The sequence below is a fragment of the Petromyzon marinus genome, chromosome 46 (assembly GCF_048934315.1).
Source record: "Petromyzon marinus isolate PM22_M1 ecotype Great Lakes invasive population chromosome 46, UKy_Petmar_22M1.pri1.0, whole genome shotgun sequence".
Taxonomy (NCBI): domain Eukaryota; kingdom Metazoa; phylum Chordata; class Hyperoartia; order Petromyzontiformes; family Petromyzontidae; genus Petromyzon; species Petromyzon marinus.
In genome coordinates this window covers 7,542,265-7,564,713 of record NC_133712.1, presented here as the reverse complement: position 1 = coordinate 7,564,713, position 22,449 = coordinate 7,542,265, and positions in this window count along the sequence as shown.

The following is a 22,449-nucleotide window of genomic DNA, read 5'->3' as shown; positions in this document are numbered from 1 at the left end:
CGGGCGTATTCCCTCACGGCTGTCAGGGTGATGATGGATGATGTCTCTCGAATCGCGTTTGCCTGGACAAGCATCGTCACAGCAGCCAGGGCCGTGCATAATGGGGATGGGGGTTGGGGGGTGCGCGGCTCTGGGCAACTCACAGCGCGTCGAAGCGCGCCCCCCACCCCGCAAAGGCCGGGGCCCCGGGCGGTCGTCCCGATTCGTTGCACCCCGGGGGCGGCTCACGTGTCCCTCCAAAACCAACAGGTCGAGTGAACTGGGGGTTGTCCTACAACCACTCGTAAACAAATGACGATGCGTGAGCTCACTTTAATTATGGGGTTTCAATCATCCTGAGATGTTACAGACCGCAAGCCCGAGAGGCGATTTGACCAGCGTTGATGGTGGTTGATTGGATGAATGTGTGAGTTAGTGAGCGGGCGAGTGGGTAATTGTATGAGTGATTAGGTGGGTGTGGGTGAATATACGAGTGTGTGAGTGAGTGGGTGAGTGAGTGTATGGGTGGGTGAGTAAATCAGTCGAACCTGTACTGGCAAGTTTGCATAGACATGGGTTTTGTAGGGCATGTTTGTTCATGTGTGTGGTTTTGTTTTCATCAGTTATGTTAATGTAATGTATTATGAGCAATGCGTGTTAAATGCAGGGCTGTGTCGCTGTCATCATAATGGTGATAACGTTCTCTTAATTAGTGTAATGGTCAGCACATGTGCTAGCAATGTCCCATGACATACTCATTCACCCCACTGCTCAAGCGTATATCAATCTTGCAACTCCGCTTCATCATTGAGTTTGAGGTCACGTAAATTATTACAGGGTGTCGTTTAGCCAGTTGTCCGGCTATTTTACAAAAGCACATCATCATCAAAGACAAATTATCCCTATATAGCCTTAAGAATTGGGACAAGTGCTGTTTGCGAGCACCTATGAAGGCCAACACCTTTCTCTCCGCAGTGCTCATGTTTATAAAGCGTACCAATGGGAGAACCATGAACGGTTTAGATTATTTGGAGTCGATTTGGCTACTTTAAATGCCCACGTGACGAGCCACTTCGTTGAGCTATCATTTTCGGTCAGGTCGCTTCTGAAAAATAAGCTGATAGCTCAGCGGTCTTCACCTGGTAAGATAAAAAAAATTGTAGTTTTATTTTTATCTATATATAAAAGGAAAATTTGTGAATGTGTGCCTGTTCAAAATGTTTAGCATACTTCCCGACATGCAACAAACTTTAAATTTGGCATGTTGGTAGCTTCCAGACTGTGCACAATGCAAAAAGTATAAAAATAGATTTTTGTATTTTGGGGGGGGGAGGGAAATGACCATGAAGTGTGTGGCGTCAACCCGCATACAGGACTGGCGATAATCGATATCTGGTGAGCGTTTGTCATAGGCCGATTCTAAAGAAATCTACAACCTTTGATTCCACCGCGCGTTGGGTTTCATTTTTATTTTCCCCCGGTCAACGCCGGCTACTTCCCGCTAGTTTGTATATATTTTTAAGAGATTTGTTTACCTTTCCTATACTTTGCACGCCTAACGTGTTTTTTTTGTATTGTTTGTTATAACGTTCTGTCCCGCCCCGACTGGACATCTGGTGCTGAAGTTGAGGGCGCTTTGTTCCTCTCACACAGCTTAAAGGCCGTGATCTGAACGTGGCTCTTTCACTCCAGCGCTGTCCTACCAGACAGTCTCGTCCCTTCACCTGATGAAGGCCGCTTGTGTTGTGGCCGAAACGTCGTGAGAATATTATTGTGTTATTTTATTTTATCAATTTATTATTTTATTCTCATTCTACGTGACTTTACCGAAAGAACCAAAGAAGATTAATCATTGCAGTCACGAAAGCTTTAAATCGAAAAAAGAGCTTTATAGCTCATCGGATTCCTCCAGTATGAATAAATATTCCGATTCTAAATTCTGGGTCGTAGCGCGGCGTGCTAACCACTTCAACAACGCTCCCCATCACACACACACACAGAGACACGTCATTTTCTCATCTGAAACACACCACACACACCAGCGACCAAAATTGAACCTTATGGCAGGACCCCGAAGTCCAGAATAAACGAAAGTCAAAATAGTAATTAATTTATTTATTTTTCGCAACTCCGTCCCACCGCGCACACAAACGCCGCGACCCACCAGAAATAAATCCTTTCGTTCTTCACCAAGCACCCGTCGTTGCCAAAATTGCCGTAGTCACAAATAAAGAAACTTCGTCGAGATGAACAGAGGTTAATTAATCACCCAGAATGCACCCTATCTCCTCAAGAGCTCAGAATCTCAGCAGGCTTTGAGCCTGGACGGCGCTTGGATGGGCGACCACCGTGCATGAAACGGGTGCTATAGGCTGCTGCTGCTGCATCGCAACACAGTGCGCCGTGCAGCAACACATCCATTGTTGTACTGTACTTCTACGTTCCCCACCGCGACTAACCCGTCTATGCCTCCCCCCACTGTCACGCCTGTCATTTCGGTGATCCAAGTCACGCTTGCCAAGCGAGACTCGTTCAGAGTCTCTGGAGTTCTCACCTTGCTTCAGCGACATGTAAACAGTAATTTGACCATGCCCAACCCCGGACCAAGCAGCATGGTGAAATATTATCAAACAAACACCCCACCCCCGTCAGTGCCGGACTGGGACTAAAAATCGGCCCAGGCATTTGTAAATGCGTGGATTATTTTAAAGGGTCGTGGGATGACAAACTCTGTAGTAGTAGTTGCTGCCAGTAGCTAGATGTTGCGATGCGACATACCGGTGGTGTTAGCGGGATTTTGCATTGAGATTCTCATTGGCCCCATTTGGGGCTGGGTCCAAACGAGCGAATGGGGGCCGGTGAGGAAGAATCTTTGGGTGCTGCCGAATATGGGGACTTCATGCCAACCGAGAGCGTAAATAAGCAATGACGCGTACACATTAGAGGTAGCACAATATTTTAATAAGAAAAAATAACGTACTTTTTCCCCCCTCTGATCCCACACAGACCAGCCCACCGGGGTATTTGCCCTACGGACTGCTGCTGTCCCTACGGCCAGTCCAGGCCTGCCCCCCGTCCCTACAACCCGCCACCCGGACGGTTAGGCCCTCATCCAGCAGTAGATTGCCAACAGAGCTGTAGACGCAGCACTGATAGGCGCACTGTGGGAATGCTGAGTTTAGAGTGAGGACACTTATATGAAGGGCGCCACGGTGGCTAGGAGATGTTAACAACCTCGCAAGGTATACAGGAGGTCGTGAGTTCGATCCCAACGCTGACGCTTGCTGCTGCTGCTGCTGTATCTTTTAGCGTCTCTCTCTCTCTCCGTGGTCGCGTGGATTTGTCTCGGGGTCCTCTGGTTTTTCCCCTCCATATTTAGAATGAACATTTCCCCCTGATAAGCCACTTGGTTGAGCGATCATTTGTGGCCAGATCTCGCTTCTGGGCCTTAACTGGTAAAATATAATAAAAATGGTTTAGTTCATGATTTTCTGATGCTGCTGAACAAGCGTAATTCACAACGGCTCAACACATTCATCAACAACACTGTGGCCTTAAACATATAGTAAACTAGCTTTACTACGCGGCTTCGCCCGGGTCTTGGATTTCTTGGATTAAGAGGGTGGAGGGTGGGGGGGTGCGTGACGTCAGCAGGCACACTGCGTCACGCTGCCGCATGCGGGTGACATCACAGATGTGACGTGACATCACAGATGTGACGTCACCGCTCACGTGCCATCACATTCACAAATTTCCCTTTTATATATATAGGTGACTAGCGGGAAGTACCCGGCGTTACGCGGGGGGGAAAAAATATATATTTTAAAACTTCTAAAAACTTAAAAACATAACAGACACAAATGAAAAGAAAACTTTGATCATTACCTCGTTAATTAAAATTAAACCCAACGCGCGGTGGATAAAAAACTTACGCTCGCGCGCCAAGATTCGATTCCTTAAATCGCGCAAATGAATCGAAGGTCATAGATTTCTTTAGAATCTGCCTATTCCCGTTTAATCGATACCACAAACGCTCACCAGATATCGATTCTCGCCAGTCCTGTATGCGGGTTGACGCTACACACTTCATGGTCATTCCCCCCCCGCCCCAAAATACAAAAGTCTATTTGTATACGTTTTACATTGTGTACAGTATGGGAGCTAACCAAATGACAAATTAAGAGTTTGTTACCTATTCCCCCCCCCCAGCCGCGCATTTGTGCGGGATACACGGCCTACGCGGAGGGTTGGGGGGGGATGCGTGACGTCGGCAGGCACACTGCGTCACGCTGCCGCATGCGGGGGACATGACAGAGATGTGACGTCACCGCTCACTTGCGTGCAATATACCCATTATTGCGCCCTCCCCCCCCCCAAAACTAAAGTGTATTTTTATATTTTTTGCATGGTGTACAGTCTGGAAAGTACCCACATGGCAAATTCCAAGTTGCATGTCGGGAAGTACGCTAAACATTTTGAACAGACACACAATCACAACTTTGTCTTTTATATATATGGAGACTAGCTGTACTACCCGGCTTCGCCCGGGACTTGAATCCACCACCCCCGGCCGCCTTTGTCTCCCCAGTGGCAATGTTCACACAGCAGAGCAGTTACTCGTTTGAGGCTGAGTCGATCTAGGGGAGGCCCAGGACCGGTTAAAATAATCGTCACCGGTGGTGGCCGTGAGCGGGAATCAAACTCGGGTCGCCGGGTTTGTAGCGCTAACCGCTACACTACAATGCGTTACGCTTCCACACAGACACACAAACACACACACACAGATACACACACAGACAGACACACAAACACACACACATACACACACAGACACACACACAGACACATACACAGCGCGCTAACCGCTACACTACAATGCGTTACGCTTCCACGTGCGCGGGTCACGTGACAGATTTAACGTCACAGCTCACTTGCCGTGCAAAAAATAAATGCATTATTGAGCTCCACCCCCCCCCCCCCCCCAAAACTAAAGTGTATTTTTATAATTTTTGCATGGTGTACAGTCTGGAAAGTACCCACACGGCAAATTTCAAGTTTGTTGCATGTCGGGGAGTATGCTAAACATTTTGAACAGACACACAATCACAACTTTGTCTTTTATATATGGAGATAAAGAGATAATCGGTGACATTTAGCTATGAAGAAGGGCCATTGCCCTAAACGTCGCCTATTGTATTGTGTCGAGGTCTTAAATAGAGAGAGTGGAGGGGGGCAGAGGGGGAGTTGTGTGGGTTCTTTCGGTGAAGTCACGTATAAAATAATACTCATTCCTACTCGCGCGACGTAATTCCGTTCACTCAATCGTGTTATATCCAATCCGCATCCACGTTATAAGCAATGTGTTCCCTAATGGATTAATCGCATTATATCCCAATTCTGCGCTCTGAAAACACCGTATAATAACGTGATGACGTATTTGAGAAACAACGTACACGGCGGGGAGGGGGGGAGACGTAATTCGGGGTATTGCTGTACTTTTAGTTTAAGATCGCAATCTGGTTGACGAATGTGTTGAGTATTATTATTAATTGTGCAGAGTGAGGAGGAGAGAGGTGGGTTGGTGATGAGTTTGAAATATGATGACTGACTTGGCCTGCTTTGTGGATTATACTGTCATTGTTGATTACCAATCAATCGATTGGTGCAAGATTTGCAACGCGCGGGGGTTCGAAAGCGCGGATAGCATTGAGACTATTAAACAGACTTAAATTACATGCGAGAAAATAAATGTTTTTTTTCAGTCTGAAATTAATCTCTTAATGAATCAATAATCTATTAAGACTACTGGCGAAGACTTAACTATCGGTGGATTGCGATTGGTGCCTTGCGCATTTCTTTCCCAAGTGACACCGCCTACAGAACGTGCTCAGAGTGTATATGGGGAGGGGGGTGTACAGCGAGTCCTCGTTTAACGCGGTAGATGCGTTCCTGAAAAGCGGTGTGTTAAGCGAAAAATGCATTCAGAGAAAACAATTTCCCCATAAATAACGTAACGATAACGTTTGGCGAGATACGATGTCCTACTACGACGCACACGTACTGAAATGGCGGGACAAATATAACTGTGTACGCCACTGCGTTACTGTATCACTCTGCTCAGCTGCGTAGCTCAGGAAAGTCGTTCGTCTCGTCGACCGCTCAGAAACCGCTTTTGGTGTTATAACGGTGCGCGTTGAGCGTTGTGAGAAAGGTGTTCCCTAATAGTTATAGTGTGAACACCACCACACTGTTAAGCGAGGACTTAGGGGCCGTACATTAATGACGTCACGCGATTTTGGACGATTTTTTTACCCCCCCCACCCCCCGTCGTCAAACGGCGTCACAAAAAGTCAGACTGCCCCTCGGATATGACGTCACAAAGCTCTGCCCCCCCCCCCAAAAAAAAAACCATATGCTTCAAATCGCTTTAAGCTATTGTCATTGTAGTGCGTATTTAATATGGCGCTGCACTCTGATGTTGTAGGAGAAAACATGTATTAAAACGTCTATTTAATTAAGTAGAACGTGTTGTCTATATTTATTTAGAGTCACACATCGTCACAAATGTCTAACCCCCCCCCCCCCCTAGGTGCGTGACGTCATTTATGGACGGCCCCTTACCGCACAGGTAACGTAATTGAGTTGTTAATGTAGGCGACATGCAAAGGTGTAGTAGGTTCACGCACGACAGAGACGGTGGAGTCGAAGCAGCACTATTTCTTCTAACTTAACAGGGTAACACTGAGAAGGGGTAACGGCCCCTTCACCCGTACGGGACTGGGATACACCCCTAGGCTATCTGCCTATTTATGCTCCCAGGTCCTCCGCTAAAGGTGCTACGGGAGGCTACCTGACCTGGCCCAGCCTCGGCGCAGGTCACGACACCCAGCCAGACGGACCCGGCCCTTAGAAGGACATCGGCTCTGAGGCTCTGGGGCCGCACCACTGGCTTGCTCTTAGCCCGGACCTGAGAAGGACAGCGGGTCAGAGGAGTTCCAGTGTCTATGTCGCCGGTCTTCTGTCTTCACTGGCTCTTCGATCTTCGGCTCCCCAACTCTGACTCGAGCTCTCTGGCTCTCCGCCTTTTATACGAATTGGCCCCGAGTGGCGGGGCTCTGAGGGATCCAAAACCCACAGCCCCCCAGGGTGCTAACCGACGTGTTTGTCCCGTGGCATCCTAACGGCTGTAACAGATGTGTGTTTCCTCCATAACACCCCTACAAGGGTATTTATAAGGAGGGAGACAGAGGCCTGAATTCGTGGGGAGTGGCATTTGAGGTCACGATGAAGATCGAATGATACAAGCTGCTGCTGCATCTCCCGGTTTAGTTTGTTCCGTAACAATCATCAGCTGTGTTCAATCCACTGTTGGATGAAGGTCTCTCCCAAGCCGTTGCCATCTCTTGCGCACAACTTTTGCTCCGCAGCAGCCTACAACGGCGCCGTGAGACCAACAAAAAACAACAGCGCAACAAGGCACGTCACAAGGCACGTCAAAACGCCTTTAAAGGAAAACAAAAAATATTTAATAGGCGACGTTTCAGGGCAACGGCCCTTCTTCGTGGCACACGACGTAGGCCAGTGAGATGTACGTTGAACTTCTTTCGCACGGTACATAGCCAACCGTGCTAATCGGAGTTGAGGGGGAAGAGATTGAGTGGTGCACACCGTGAGGGTCGGGGACTGCGGCAGCACTCACTCCCGTCAGGCAGGAGGGAAGATCAGCAGCAGCTTTGAGGCGAAGTTAGTTTACGTGCTTTCTATTAACAGACTCTGTCTGTTGTTGTATCCTCAAATATTGTAACTAAATTTTAACCCACTTCCCAATGTGGTATCGACTGAAAACTTGGCATACTTATGTCATACTGATGACAATACTATATTCTATAATTAAAAATAATAGTAAAATATTGGTAAACATTCTTTTTTACATGTTATGTTTCGGCTTGGCTCTAATAAATTATCCACGCTCAACTGACGTTGGCTGTATATCACCACGGGTCCCTTACGTTGTGGCAAGCTTCGGGGCCACTTCCTGGAGTCGTGGAGTTCTGCCATTACTCGTACAGTTCATAAAAGCGTGTTTTAAATTAAAAAAAATACTTATTTTGAATCAATGGAGACGGATTGGACTCGCTACCAATGAGATCTTCTCTCAAAACTGTTCGAGAGGAGTTGTACACCCCTAGCTGCCACTGCTATTCATTGGCGTAAAATAAAATAAAATGTTTTCGCTCCAGATGACGCTGCAAAGTATTATCTGTATTTTGATTTAGCGTGCTGATCTTAAAGGTGCATTAAAAAATTTGATACTCCGACTGATGCTTCTGTTGTTGTGGAGTAACTCATGCAGCCAGCTATGGCTCATGGATTTGGTGGTACATGTTATTTATGTAGTTTATTGTAAAAATTTGGTCACAGTCCCTATGATCACTGTTACATTGCAATTATGGCTTTATTTTTTGGTGATTTCGAAAAGTTTTTTGGTTTGGACGTTTGTTTTGTTGTAGTACGGAGTTAGACTGATGGCCTTAATCTAAGTTTTCTTGTAGTTGTTGTTGTTTGACTTGCATCCCACTGGGATTTTTTGCACACAGCGTTGGTGTACGGTGCTTTTTCAGGATATTTTGCTGTTTTTTCATGGAGTTTCTGTTTGCACAGTCACATAGTCACTTTAATATGTTTTCTTGTTCGTGTTTTTGTTTGTTGTGGTTGCACCCGATTCAAGAGCCGAATGGCTCACAGGGCTATACCAAAATAAAGAAACTGAAACTGAAAACTGAAACTGACTCGTGCATCGTTCCCAGCGACAGGGGGCGACCTTCACGTTGCTGTGGACGCCGCGATGGCGAGATGTGAACTACCTCGCTAGGAACACAGGAGGGCGTAGGTTTGAGCCCGACCCTGACGATATCTGCTGTATATTTTCACGTCTCTCTCTCCCCGCGGTCGCGTGGATATTTTCTCCGGGTTCGAAGGGGTTTCCCTCCACATTTAGGAATGTGCATTTTCAGAACGAGTATTTGGTTGCTGCGATAAATGTCCACACGATGATGAGCTACATCGTTGAGCTATCATTTGTGGCTAGGTCGCGTCTGAAAAATAGCTACACAGCAGTATGCAGTTGTTCGGTGGGGCTTACCTGGTAAAAAAGATATATAGTTTATAGTTTTTCTTTGGCCGTGGGGAGAAGGGTTCGTGTTGGGAGTGGGGAGAAGGGTTCGTTTTGGGAGTGGGGAGAAGGGTTCGTGTTGGCCGTGGGGAGAAGGGTTCGTGTTGGGAGTGGGGAGAAGGGTTCGTGTTGACCGTGGGGAGAAGGGTTCGTGTCGGGAGTGGGGAGAAGGGTTCGTGTTGGGAGTGTGGAGGAGGGTTCGTGTTGGCCGTGGGGAGAAGGGTTCGTGTTGGCCGTGGGGAGAAAGGTTCGTGTTGACCGTGGGCAGAAGGGTTCGTGTTGGGAGTGGGGAGAAGGGTTCGTGCTGGGAGTGGGGAGAAGGATTCGTGTTGGCCGTGGGGAGAAGGGTTCGTGTTGGGAGTGGGGAGAAGGGTTCGTGTTGGGAGTGGGGAGAAGGGTTCGTGTTGGCCGTGGGGAGAAGGGTTCGTGTTGGCCGTGGGGAGAAGGGTTCGTGTTGGGAGTGGGGAGAAGGGTTCGTGTTGGGAGTGGGGAGAAGGGTTCGTGTTGGGAGTGGGGAGAAGGGTTCGTGTTGGGAGTGGGGAGAAGGGTTCGTGTTGGGAGTGGGGAGAAGGGTTCGTGTTGGCCGTGGAGAGAAGGGTTCGTGTTGGGAGTGGGGAGAAGGGTTCATGTTGGGAGTGGGGAGAAGGGTTCGTGTTGGGAGTGGGGAGAAGGGTTCGTGTTGGCCGTGGGGAGAAGGGTTCGTGTTGGGAGTGGGGAGAAGGGTTCGTGTTGGCCGTGGGGAGAAGGGTTCGTGTTGGGAGTGGGGAGAAGGGTTCGTGTTGGGAGTGGGGAGAAGGGTTCATGTTGGGAGTGGGGAGAAGGGTTCGTCCATAATAACGGTTTTTGGGTTAGATCGCGTTTATTTATAAATGTGTCGTAACCCTCCACCACCCGACACGGCCAATCAGCAAAAAAGTGTCACGTTGACAAAAGACAAATAATTCACTACTTTAGCCCACCGGTGTGTTGAAGAGTGAATCCACATTTACAGTTTGAGTACGACGTTTCGCTGGTAAGTACTTCCAGCATCATCGGGCAATTTGCCAGAATGGTGAAGCCCTCGCTTGCTCCCGGTTTTATATAGAGCAGCAGGGTGACGTCATCACTTAACTCATATCAGGTGCAGAGATTAGAGGCGGAGGGGGGGGGTAATGTAATTATATGATCGATTAGTAATCAGTCATTGGTTATGATTAGTAATGAGTTGTAGATTAGTAATTCTTTTAATCAAAATGTAATGTGTATTATTTAATAATACGCTTCCAGGCCGCACTAAGCCGGTAGCTGTCAGAGCGATTAAAGTTATTCTTGTTCCTCTCAATTTCAATGGATTCTCTAATTAGTCTTTGCCAGTAATAATTAGTTTTACACACCACTGCAACATTGTCAAAATCAATTGAGTGTCCTTGTTGACAAGCATGTTCTGCCACTGCCGACAGTTGTGTTTGAGATAATTTAATATTTCTCTGATGTTCTTTTAGTCTTACACTGATGTTACGTCCCGTCTGCCCAATGTAGCAGCTGCCACATGAACAATTAATCCGATATACACCTTCTGTTGATAGTTTAGGTAATGCGTCTTTAGTGCAAGATACTAGTTTTTGAATTTTGTGTACTGTACCAAATCTTACTGTAATGTTTTGCTTTTGCAAAACGCGGGCTAATTTGTCAGTTACTCCTGAGATATATGGAATTTTTATTGTTTTAACAATCTGGTCGCTTTCAGCAGTATTGCTTTGCGATCGTGATTTGGCATTCAGTGCTCTGTTAATTTGAGCATTATTGTAGCCATTCTGTCGTAGTGCGTCTTTAACGTGTTTAATCTCTCTCACTAGACTCTCACCATCTGACACTGTCTTAGCCCGATGTATGAGCGTCTTGATAAGAGAGGATTTCTGAGCTGGATGATGATGTGATTCTGCATTCAGATAGGCATCAGTGTGCGTTTGCTTTCTGTAAACGCTGTGTGTTATTTTACCGTTTAGGCCATGTCCAAGCAAAATATCTAGGAATGGGAGTGTGTTATTCACCTCCATTTCCATGGTGAACTGGATGGCCGGGTTTTGTGCATTGAGATGATTTAGAAAATCATTAAGTGTATCTTTACCATGTGGCCAGACAACCAAAGTGTCATCCACATATCTAAACCAAAAGGATGGTTTTAATGTGCTCGAGGCAAGTGCTCTTATTTCAAAGTTTTCCATGTACAAATTTGCTATAGCAGGGGATAAAGGAGAACCCATTGCTGCTCCTTCCTTTTGTTTAAAGAAATCCCCTCTCCATGAGAAGTGTTATTTAAACAATGGCCAGCAAGTTTCGGAATATCTTTTGGTAAACCAGTATTCTTTACTAGTGTATCAAGTAATTTAAGCGATTCGTCCACTGGAACCTTAGTGAATAGAGAAATCACATCAAAACTTACCAGAATATCATCAGGAGTAAGTTTAATATCTTTAATCACATTCACAAGATGTTCTGAATTTTTATGAATGAAGATGTCTTACCGATGTAGGGCTGTATTTGTTTGGTTATATATTTTGCTAATTGATATGTGGCAGAGCCAATTGTACTGACTATGGGTCGTAATGGGATGCCGATTTTATGAATCTTTGGTAGCCCATAGAGTCTAGGTGGTTTTGAGGCCCTTGGCTTAATTAGGTATTGCTCATTTTTAGGGATTAATGAATTTGCAATTATTGCAGTGGTCTTACGTTCTAAAGTATTAGTTGGATCTCGTTTAATTTTAATGTAGGTACTTTCCTCTAGTAAATTTCTAATTTTATTATCATAATCGGCTCGTGACATCACTACAGTAGTGTGGCCTTTATCAGCTGCTAGGATTTGGATATCCTTATTTACACGCAGCTCTCTTAAGGCTTTTGCCTCGTTAGAGCTAATATTTACTTTTGGAACTTTGCTTTTCTCAATTATTTTAGCAACCTCATGTCTAGTCATCTCTGCCTCATTATGTGGAAGGAGTCTAACTGCTGATTCTACCTCAGCAATTATCTCATCCACTGGAATTGTGCGTGGGGTAGCGGCAAAGTTAAGGCCTTTAGAAAGGATAGAGACCATGTCACCGGTTAATACAGTGTTAGTCAAGTTCAGTACAGTTTTGTTTTTAAATGTTTGGGTTTTAGTAGGGATTTGTTTATTATGTAGTCTAGAAAATTTATTAATTTGGTTAGTTTTTGTTAGTTTAAACACATTATCAGCCGATTGTTGTGTTATGTTATCGATTATATTCCAATAATGCATAGATACACTATTGCTTATATCTAAGTGTAACTGCTTTAGCGATTCCGAAATGTAAGATAATTCACTCCTATTGTGCTGTATTCTCTCTATTAATAATAATTCGCTAGCTTTGTGTAATATTTGGTTAGCTTTAGAAGACTTTATGTGATGTGTTATTTTAACTGCGTTTGGTATTACCTTTGAATCTCTGCACCTTTTGAGGAACGCCAGTGAAGATATCAATTTCATCCGCTTAATGCGAAGCTTCTCCAATTTTCTGGTTTTAAGAAAAGTATCCTCCCCATAGAGGTTAGTCAGTTTAACACGTAGGCTTTCGCGACCAATATTATTCATAATAACGGTTTTTGGGTTAGATCGCGTTTATTTATGATATGAGTTAAGTGATGACGTCACCCTGCTGCTCTATATAAAACCGGGAGCAAGCGGGGGCTTCACCATTCTGGCGAATTGCCCGATGATGCTGGAAGTACTTACCAGTGAAACGTCGTACTCAAACTGTAAATGTGGATTCACTCTTCAACACACCGGTGGGCTAAAGTAGTGAATTATTTGTCTTTTGTCAACGTGACACTTTTTTGCTGATTGGCCGTGTCGGGTGGTGGAGGGTTACGACACATTTATAAATAAACGCGATCTAACCCAAAAACCGTTCTTATGGACGAACCCTTCTCCCCACTCCCAACATGAACCCTTCTCCCCACTCCCAACACGAACCCTTCTCCCCACTCCCAACACGAACCCTTCTCCCCACAGCCAACACGAACCCTTCTCCCCACTCCCAACACGAACCCTTCTCCCCACGGCCAACACGAACCCTTCTCCCCACTCCCAACACGAACCCTTCTCCCCACTCCCAACATGAACCCTTCTCCCCACTCCCAACACGAACCCTTCTCTCCACGGCCAACACGAACCCTTCTCCCCACTCCCAACACGAACCCTTCTCCCCACTCCCAACACGAACCCTTCTCCCCACTCCCAACACGAACCCTTCTCCCCACTCCCAACACGAACCCTTCTCCCCACTCCCAACACGAACCCTTCTCCCCACGGCCAAAACGAACCCTTCTCCCCACGGCCAACACGAACCCTTCTCCCCACTCCCAACACGAACCCTTCTCCCCACTCCCAACACGAACCCTTCTCCCCACGGCCAACACGAATCCTTCTCCCCACTCCCAACACGAACCCTTCTCCCCACTCCCAACACGAACCCTTCTGCCCACGGTCAACACGAACCTTTGTCCCCACGGCCAACACGAACCCTTCTCCCCACGGCCAACACGAACCCTCCTCCACACTCCCAACACGAACCCTTCTCCCCACTCCCGACATGAACCCTTCTCCCCACGGTCAACACGAACCCTTCTCCCCACTCCCAACACGAACCCTTCTCCCCACGGCCAACACGAACCCTTCTCCCCACTCCCAAAACGAACCCTTCTCCCCACTCCCAACACGAACCCTTCTCCCCACTCCCAACACGAACCTTTCTCCCCACGGCCAAAGAAAAACTATAAACTATATATCTTTTTACCAGGTAAGCCCCACCGAACAACTGCATACTGCTGTGTAGCTATTTTTCAGACGCGACCTAGCCACAAATGATAGCTCAACGATGTAGCTCATCATCGTGTGGACATTTATCGCAGCAACCAAATACTCGTTCTGAAAATGCACATTCCTAAATCTGGAGGGAAACCCCTTCGAACCCGGAGAAAATATCCACGCGACCGCGGGGAGAGAGAGACGTGAAAATATACAGCAGATATCGTCAGGGTCGGGCTCAAACCTACGCCCTCCTGTGTTCCTAGCGAGGTAGTTCACATCTCGCCATCGCGGCGTCCACAGCAACGTGAAGGTCGCCCCCTGTCGCTGGGAACGATGCACGAGTCAGAAAGCCTACGTGTTAGAAGGGTTCGTGTTGACCGTGGGGAGAAGGGTTCGTGTTGACCATGGGGAGAAGGGTTCGTGTTGGGAGTGGGGAGAAGGGTTCGTGTTGGCCGTGGGGAGAAGGGTTCGTGTTGGGAGTGGGGAGAAGGGTTCATGTTAGGAGTGGGGAGAAGGGTTCGTGTTGACCGTGGGGAGAAGGGTTCGTGTTGATCATGGGGAGAAGGGTTCGTGTTGGGATTGGGGTGAAGGGTTCGTGTTGGCCGTGGGGAGAAGGGTTCGTGTTGGGAGTGGGGAGAAGGGTTCGTTTTGGGAGTGGGGAGAAGGGTTCGTGTTGGGAGTGGGGAGAAGGGTTCGTGTTGACCGTGGGGAGAAGGGTTCGTGTTGACCATGGGGAGAAGGGTTCGTGTTGGGAGTAGGGAGAAGGGTTCGTGTTGACCATGGGGAGAAGGGTTCGTGTTGGGAGTAGGGAGAAGGGTTCGTGTTGGCCGTGGGGAGACGGATTCGTGTTGGCCGCGGGGAGAATGGTTCGTGTTGGGAGTGGGGAGAAGGGTTCGTGTTGGCCGTGGGGAGAAGGGTTCGTGTTGGGAGTGGGGATAAGGGTTCGTGTTGGGAGTGGGGAGAAGGGTTCATGTTGACCGTAGGGAGAAGGGTTCGTGTTGGGAGTGAGGAGAAGGGTTCGTGTTGGGAGTGGGGAGAAGGGTTCATGTTGGGAGTGGGGAGAAGGGTTCGTGTTGACCGTGGGGAGAACGGTTCGTGTTGACCATGGGGAGAAGGGTTCGTGTTGGGAGTGGGGAGAAGGGTTCGTGTTGGCCGTGGGGAGAAGGGTTCGTGTTGGGAGTGGGGAGAAGGGTTCCTGTTTGGAGTGGGGAGAAGGGTTCGTGTTGGCCGTGGGGAGAAGGGTTCGTGTTGGCCGCGGGGAGAATGGTTCGTGTTGGGAGTGGGGAGAAGGGTTCGTGTTGGGAGTGGGGAGAAGGGTTCATGTTGACCGTGGGGAGAAGGGTTCGTGTTGGCCGTGGGGAGAAGGGTTCGTGTTGGGAGTGGGGAGAAGGGTTCGTGTTGACCGTGGGGAGAAGGGTTCGTGTTGGGAGTGGGGAGAAGGGTTCGTGTTGGGAGTGGGGAGAAGGGTTCGTGTTGGGAGTGGGGAGAAGGGTTCGTGTTGGGAGTGGAGAGAAGGGTTCGTGTTGGGAGTGGGGAGAAGGGTTCGTGTTGGGAGTGGGGAGAAGGGTACGTGTTGGCCGTGGGGAGAAGGGTTCGTGTTGGCCGTGGGGAAAAGGGTTCGTGTTGGGAGTGGGGAGAAGGGTTCGTGTTGGGAGTGGGGAGAAGGGTTCGTGTTGGGAGTGGGGAGAAGGGTTCGTGTTGGGAGTGGGGAGAAGGGTTCGTGTTGGGAGTGGGGAGAAGGGTCCGTGTTGACCGTGGGGAGAAGGGTTCGTGTTGGGAGTGGGGAGAAGGGTTCGTGTTGGGAGTGGGGAGAAGGGTTCGTGTTGGGAGTGGGGAGAAGGGTTCGTGTTGGCCGTGGGGAGAAGGGTTCGTGTTGGGAGTGGGGAGAAGTGTTCGTGTTGACCATGGGGAGAAGGGTTCGTGTTGAGAGTGGGGAGAAGGGTTCGTGTCGGGAGTGGGGAGAAGGGTTCGTGTTGGCCGTGGGGAGAAGGGTTCGTGTTGGGAGTGGGGAGAAGGGTTCGTGTTGGCCGTGGGGAGAAGGGTTCGTGTTGTGAGTGGGGAGAAGGGTTCGTGTTGGCCGTGGGGAGAAGGGTTCGTGTTGGCCGTGGGGAGAAGGGTTCGTGTTGGGAGTGGGGAGAAGGATTCGTGTTGGCCGTGGGGAGAAGGGATCGTGTTGGCCGTGGGGAGAAGGGTTCGTGTTGGGAGTGGGGAGAAGGGTTCGTGTTGACCGTGGGGAGAAGGGTTCGTGTTGACCGTGGGGAGAAGGGTTCGTGTTGGAAGTGGGGAGAAGGGTTCGTGTTGGGAGTGGGGAAAAGGGTTCGTGTTGACCGTGGGGAGAAGGGTTCGTGTTGACCGTGGGGAGAAGGGTTAATGTTGGGAGTGGGGAGAAGGGTTCCTGTTGGCCGTGGGGAGAAGGGTTCGTGTTGGGATTGGGGAGAAGGGTTCGTGTTGGGAGTGGGGAGAAGGGTTCGTGTTGGGAGTGGGGAGAAGGGTTCGTGTTGGGAGTGGGGAGAAGGGTCCTTGTTGACCGTGGGTCTCCAGGGGCCGGGGTGCCTTTGGTCGCGCCTTCGACCGCTGCGTTTGAGGACCTTCATTGGCCTGTCCCGGCAGCAGCGACGGCAGCAGCAGCAGCGACAGCTTGCCACCTGTTGCGGCCTGAAAAGATATTGCTCTTCTAATGGCCAATTCTTTAACTGGTGTATGGATAGTCACTTATGAGTAACCTATTGAGCAGTGGACAAAGCAATCAATAATCAGGAAGTATAACTAAATAATATAATTTAATGTTTAAATGTTAATTAATTCATTTTTAATAACCTATTGCATTACTTGTTGACGGATCAAATAATTTCACCGTGCCAGAAATGTTCTAGCGGTTCGCAGGATGTACACCAGGTGGCAGTGAAGGCCTTCCAGGGAGATTCTAGTACCCAGTACCGTGCTTCTATTATAAGAGCCCGGCGTTTGAGAAGGCTTGAATCAAGAAGTTATAGACAGTGAACCCCCCTACAAGATGTGGGGGGTAAAAGTTGATCCAACAGGTTTCCAAAAATTGTCGATCCAACCCCCCCCCCCCCACCAAAAAAGAAATGTATTTTGTAGGCATATGTGCAGGGCGTGAAGTGTCAATACGCTCTCCGAAGGAGTTAAATACATAAAACATGTTTTGATTAAATAAAAAAAGCGTCTGTGTGTGGGGTAGATGGAAACCAGGAGGGGTCACAGTAGGATCACTGTGTATGGGGTAGGTGGAAGCCAAGAGGGGTCACAGTAGGATCACTGTGTATGGGGTAGGTGGAAGCCAGGAGGGGTCACAGTAGGATCGCTGTGTATGGGGTAGGTGGAAGCCAGGAGGATCACAGTAGGATCACTGTGTATGGGGTTGGTGGAAGCCAGGAGGGGTCACAGTAGGATCACTATGTATGGGATAGGTGGAAGCCTAGTGGGGTCACAGTAGATTCACTGTGTATGGGGTTGGTGGAAGCCAGGAGGGGTCACAGTAGGATCACTGTGCATGGGTTTGGTGGAAGCCAGGTGGGGTCACAGTAGGATCGCTGTGTATGGGGTAGGTGGAAGCCTAGTGGGGTCACAGTAGGATCGCTGTGTATGGGGTTGGTGGAAGCCAGGAGGGGTCACAGTAGGATCACTGTGCATGGGTTTGGTGGAAGCCAGGTGGGGTCACAGTAGGATCGCTGTGTATGGGGTAGGTGGAAGCCAGGGGGATCACAGTAGGATCACTGTGTATGGGGTTGGTAGAAGCGAGGAGGGGTCACAGTAGGATCACTGTGTATGGGGTTGGTGGAAGCCAAGAGGGGTCACAGTAGGATCACTGTGTATGGGTTTGGTGGAAGCCAGGAGTGGTCACAGTAGGATCGCTGTGTATGGGGTAGGTGGAAGCCAGGAGGGGTCACAGTAGGATCGCTGTGTATGGGGTTGGTGGAAGCCAAGAGGGGTCACAGTAGGATCACTGTGTATGGGTTTGGTGGAAGCCAGGAGTGGTCACAGTAGGATCGCTGTGTATGGGGTTGGTGGAAGCCAGGAGGGGTCACAGTAGGATCGCTGTGTGTGGGGTTGGTGGAAGCCAGGAGGGGTCACAGTAGGATCGCTGTGTATGGGTTTGGTGGAAGCCAGGAGGGGTCACAGTAGGATCGCTGTGTATGGGGTAGGTGGAAGCCAGGGGGATCACAGTAGGATCACTGTGTATGGGGTTGGTGGAAGCCAGGAGGGGTCACAGTAGGATCGCTGTGTATGGGTTTGGTGGAAGCCAGGAGGGGTCACAGTAGGGTCACTGTGTGTGGGGTTGGTGGAAGCCAGGAGGGGTCACAGTAGGATCACTGTGTATGGGGTAGGTGGAAGCCAGGAGGGGTCACAGTAGGATCACTGTGTATGGGGTAGGTGGAAGCCAGGAGGGGTCACAGTAGGATCACTGTGTATGGGTTTGGTGGAAGCCAGGAGGGGTCACAGTAGGATCACTGTGTATGGGGTAGGTGGAAGCCAGGAGGGGTCACAGTAGGATCACTGTGTATGGGTTTGGTGGAAGCCAGGAGGGGTCACAGTAGGATCGCTGTGTATGGGGTTGGTGGAAGCCAAGAGGGGTCACAGTAGGATCACTGTGTATGGGTTTGGTGGAAGCCAGGAGTGGTCACAGTAGGATCGCTGTGTATGGGGTTGGTGGAAGCCAGGAGGGGTCACAGTAGGATCGCTGTGTGTGGGGTTGGTGGAAGCCAGGAGGGGTCACAGTAGGATCGCTGTGTATGGGTTTGGTGGAAGCCAGGAGGGGTCACAGTAGGATCGCTGTGTATGGGGTAGGTGGAAGCCAGGGGGATCACAGTAGGATCACTGTGTATGGGGTTGGTAGAAGCGAGGAGGGGTCACAGTAGGATCACTGTGTATGGGGTTGGTGGAAGCCAAGAGGGGTCACAGTAGGATCACTGTGTATGGGTTTGGTGGAAGCCAGGAGTGGTCACAGTAGGATCGCTGTGTATGGGGTAGGTGGAAGCCAGGAGGGGTCACAGTAGGATCGCTGTGTATGGGGTTGGTGGAAGCCAAGAGGGGTCACAGTAGGATCACTGTGTATGGGTTTGGTGGAAGCCAGGAGTGGTCACAGTAGGATCGCTGTGTATGGGGTTGGTGGAAGCCAGGAGGGGTCACAGTAGGATCGCTGTGTGTGGGGTTGGTGGAAGCCAGGAGGGGTCACAGTAGGATCGCTGTGTATGGGTTTGGTGGAAGCCAGGAGGGGTCACAGTAGGATCGCTGTGTATGGGGTAGGTGGAAGCCAGGGGGATCACAGTAGGATCACTGTGTATGGGGTTGGTGGAAGCCAGGAGGGGTCACAGTAGGATCGCTGTGTATGGGTTTGGTGGAAGCCAGGAGGGGTCACAGTAGGGTCACTGTGTGTGGGGTTGGTGGAAGCCAGGAGGGGTCACAGTAGGATCACTGTGTATGGGGTAGGTGGAAGCCAGGAGGGGTCACAGTAGGATCACTGTGTATGGGGTAGGTGGAAGCCAGGAGGGGTCACAGTAGGATCACTGTGTATGGGTTTGGTGGAAGCCAGGAGGGGTCACAGTAGGATCACTGTGTATGGGGTAGGTGGAAGCCAGGAGGGGTCACAGTAGGATCACTGTGTATGGGTTTGGTGGAAGCCAGGAGGGGTCACAGTAGGATCGCTGTGTATGGGGTTGGTGGAAGCCAAGAGGGGTCACAGTAGGATCACTGTGTATGGGTTTGGTGGAAGCCAGGAGTGGTCACAGTAGGATCGCTGTGTATGGGGTTGGTGGAAGCCAGGAGGGGTCACAGTAGGATCGCTGTGTGTGGGGTTGGTGGAAGCCAGGAGGGGTCACAGTAGGATCGCTGTGTATGGGTTTGGTGGAAGCCAGGAGGGGTCACAGTAGGATCGCTGTGTATGGGGTAGGTGGAAGCCAGGAGGATCACAGTAGGATCACTGTGTATGGGGTTGGTGGAAGCCAGGAGGGGTCACAGTAGGATCGCTGTGTATGGGGTAGGTGGAAGCCAGGGGGATCACAGTAGGATCACTGTGTATGGGGTAGGTGGAAGCCTTGTGGGGTCACAGTAGATTCACTGTGTATAGGGTAGGTGGAAGCCAAGAGGGGTCACAGTAGGATCACTGTGTATGGGGTAGGTGGAAGCCAAAGGGGTCACGGTAGGATCGCTGTGTATGGGGTAGGTGGAAGCCAGGAGGGGTCACAGTAGGATCACTGTGTATGGGGTAGGTGGAAGCCAGGAGGGGTCACAGTAGGATCACTGTGTATGGGGTAGGTGGAAGCCAAAGGGGTCACGGTAGGATCGCTGTGTATGGGGTAGGTGGAAGCCAGGAGGGGTCACGGTAGGATCGCTGTGTATGGGGTAGGTGGAAGCCAGGAGGGGTCACAGTAGGATCGCTGTGTATGGGGTAGGTGGAAGCCAGGGGGATCACAGTAGGATCACTGTGTATGGGGTTGGTAGAAGCGAGGAGGGGTCACAGTAGGATCACTGTGTATGGGGTTGGTGGAAGCCAAGAGGGGTCACAGTAGGATCACTGTGTATGGGTTTGGTGGAAGCCAGGAGTGGTCACAGTAGGATCGCTGTGTATGGGGTAGGTGGAAGCCAGGAGGGGTCACAGTAGGATCGCTGTGTATGGGGTTGGTGGAAGCCAAGAGGGGTCACAGTAGGATCACTGTGTATGGGTTTGGTGGAAGCCAGGAGTGGTCACAGTAGGATCGCTGTGTATGGGGTTGGTGGAAGCCAGGAGGGGTCACAGTAGGATCGCTGTGTGTGGGGTTGGTGGAAGCCAGGAGGGGTCACAGTAGGATCGCTGTGTATGGGTTTGGTGGAAGCCAGGAGGGGTCACAGTAGGATCGCTGTGTATGGGGTAGGTGGAAGCCAGGGGGATCACAGTAGGATCACTGTGTATGGGGTTGGTGGAAGCCAGGAGGGGTCACAGTAGGATCGCTGTGTATGGGTTTGGTGGAAGCCAGGAGGGGTCACAGTAGGGTCACTGTGTGTGGGGTTGGTGGAAGCCAGGAGGGGTCACAGTAGGATCACTGTGTATGGGGTAGGTGGAAGCCAGGAGGGGTCACAGTAGGATCACTGTGTATGGGGTAGGTGGAAGCCAGGAGGGGTCACAGTAGGATCACTGTGTATGGGTTTGGTGGAAGCCAGGAGGGGTCACAGTAGGATCACTGTGTATGGGGTAGGTGGAAGCCAGGAGGGGTCACAGTAGGATCACTGTGTATGGGTTTGGTGGAAGCCAGGAGGGGTCATAGTAGGATCGCTGTGTATGGGGTTGGTGGAAGCCAAGAGGGGTCACAGTAGGATCACTGTGTATGGGTTTGGTGGAAGCCAGGAGTGGTCACAGTAGGATCGCTGTGTATGGGGTTGGTGGAAGCCAGGGTCACAGTAGGATCGCTGTGTGTGGGGTTGGTGGAAGCCAGGAGGGGTCACAGTAGGATCGCTGTGTATGGGTTTGGTGGAAGCCAGGAGGGGTCACAGTAGGATCGCTGTGTATGGGGTAGGTGGAAGCCAGGGGGATCACAGTAGGATCACTGTGTATGGGGTTGGTGGAAGCCAGGAGGGGTCACAGTAGGATCGCTGTGTATGGGTTTGGTGGAAGCCAGGAGGGGTCACAGTAGGGTCACTGTGTGTGGGGTTGGTGGAAGCCAGGAGGGGTCACAGTAGGATCACTGTGTATGGGGTAGGTGGAAGCCAGGAGGGGTCACAGTAGGATCACTGTGTATGGGGTAGGTGGAAGCCAGGAGGGGTCACAGTAGGATCACTGTGTATGGGTTTGGTGGAAGCCAGGAGGGGTCACAGTAGGATCACTGTGTATGGGGTTGGTGGAAGCCACGAGGGGTCACAGTAGGATCGCTGTGTATGGGGTAGGTGGAAGCCAGGAGGGGTCACAGTAGGATCACTGTGTATGGGTTTGGTGGAAGCCAGGAGGGGTCACAGTAGGATCGCTGTGTATGGGGTTGGTGGAAGCCAGGAGGGGTCACAGTAGGATCACTGTGTATGGGTTGGTGTAAGAATCTATTATTGGTGATGAAAGCGGTGGCCGCGGTCGTGGCTGCTCTCGTGGTGGCGCTGGGATTCGCGGGTGAAGAGTGACTGCGGCGAACGCTTGCGGTCTGCCACTGACCCTGGCGAAAAAAAAACCAGTACCATGGGAGAACCAACAAAGGCATTTTTCAAACAAACATGTTGCTCTTATCGGTGGGAAGCCGGCACAAACTAAGCAAGAACATTAAACAAACATCCACGGGCCCGGCCGAGCGGCTCAACTTCTAAGCGCCCTGTTACTTGGACAGCAAGGAGTTCTGCGTGCCCGCATGCTCCCCGCGCAGTCATTAAAATCAATTTCGTGCCCCCCCCCCCCCCAAGCCGCCCCCGGGAGAGCCTCGAAGTGAGGCGCACGCCGCATTGACCGCGAGTTTGGGTCCGAGCCCAAACGCGCGGGTCCACGCCCCAACTGCCTTGCAGTCGAGTTCCGTTCT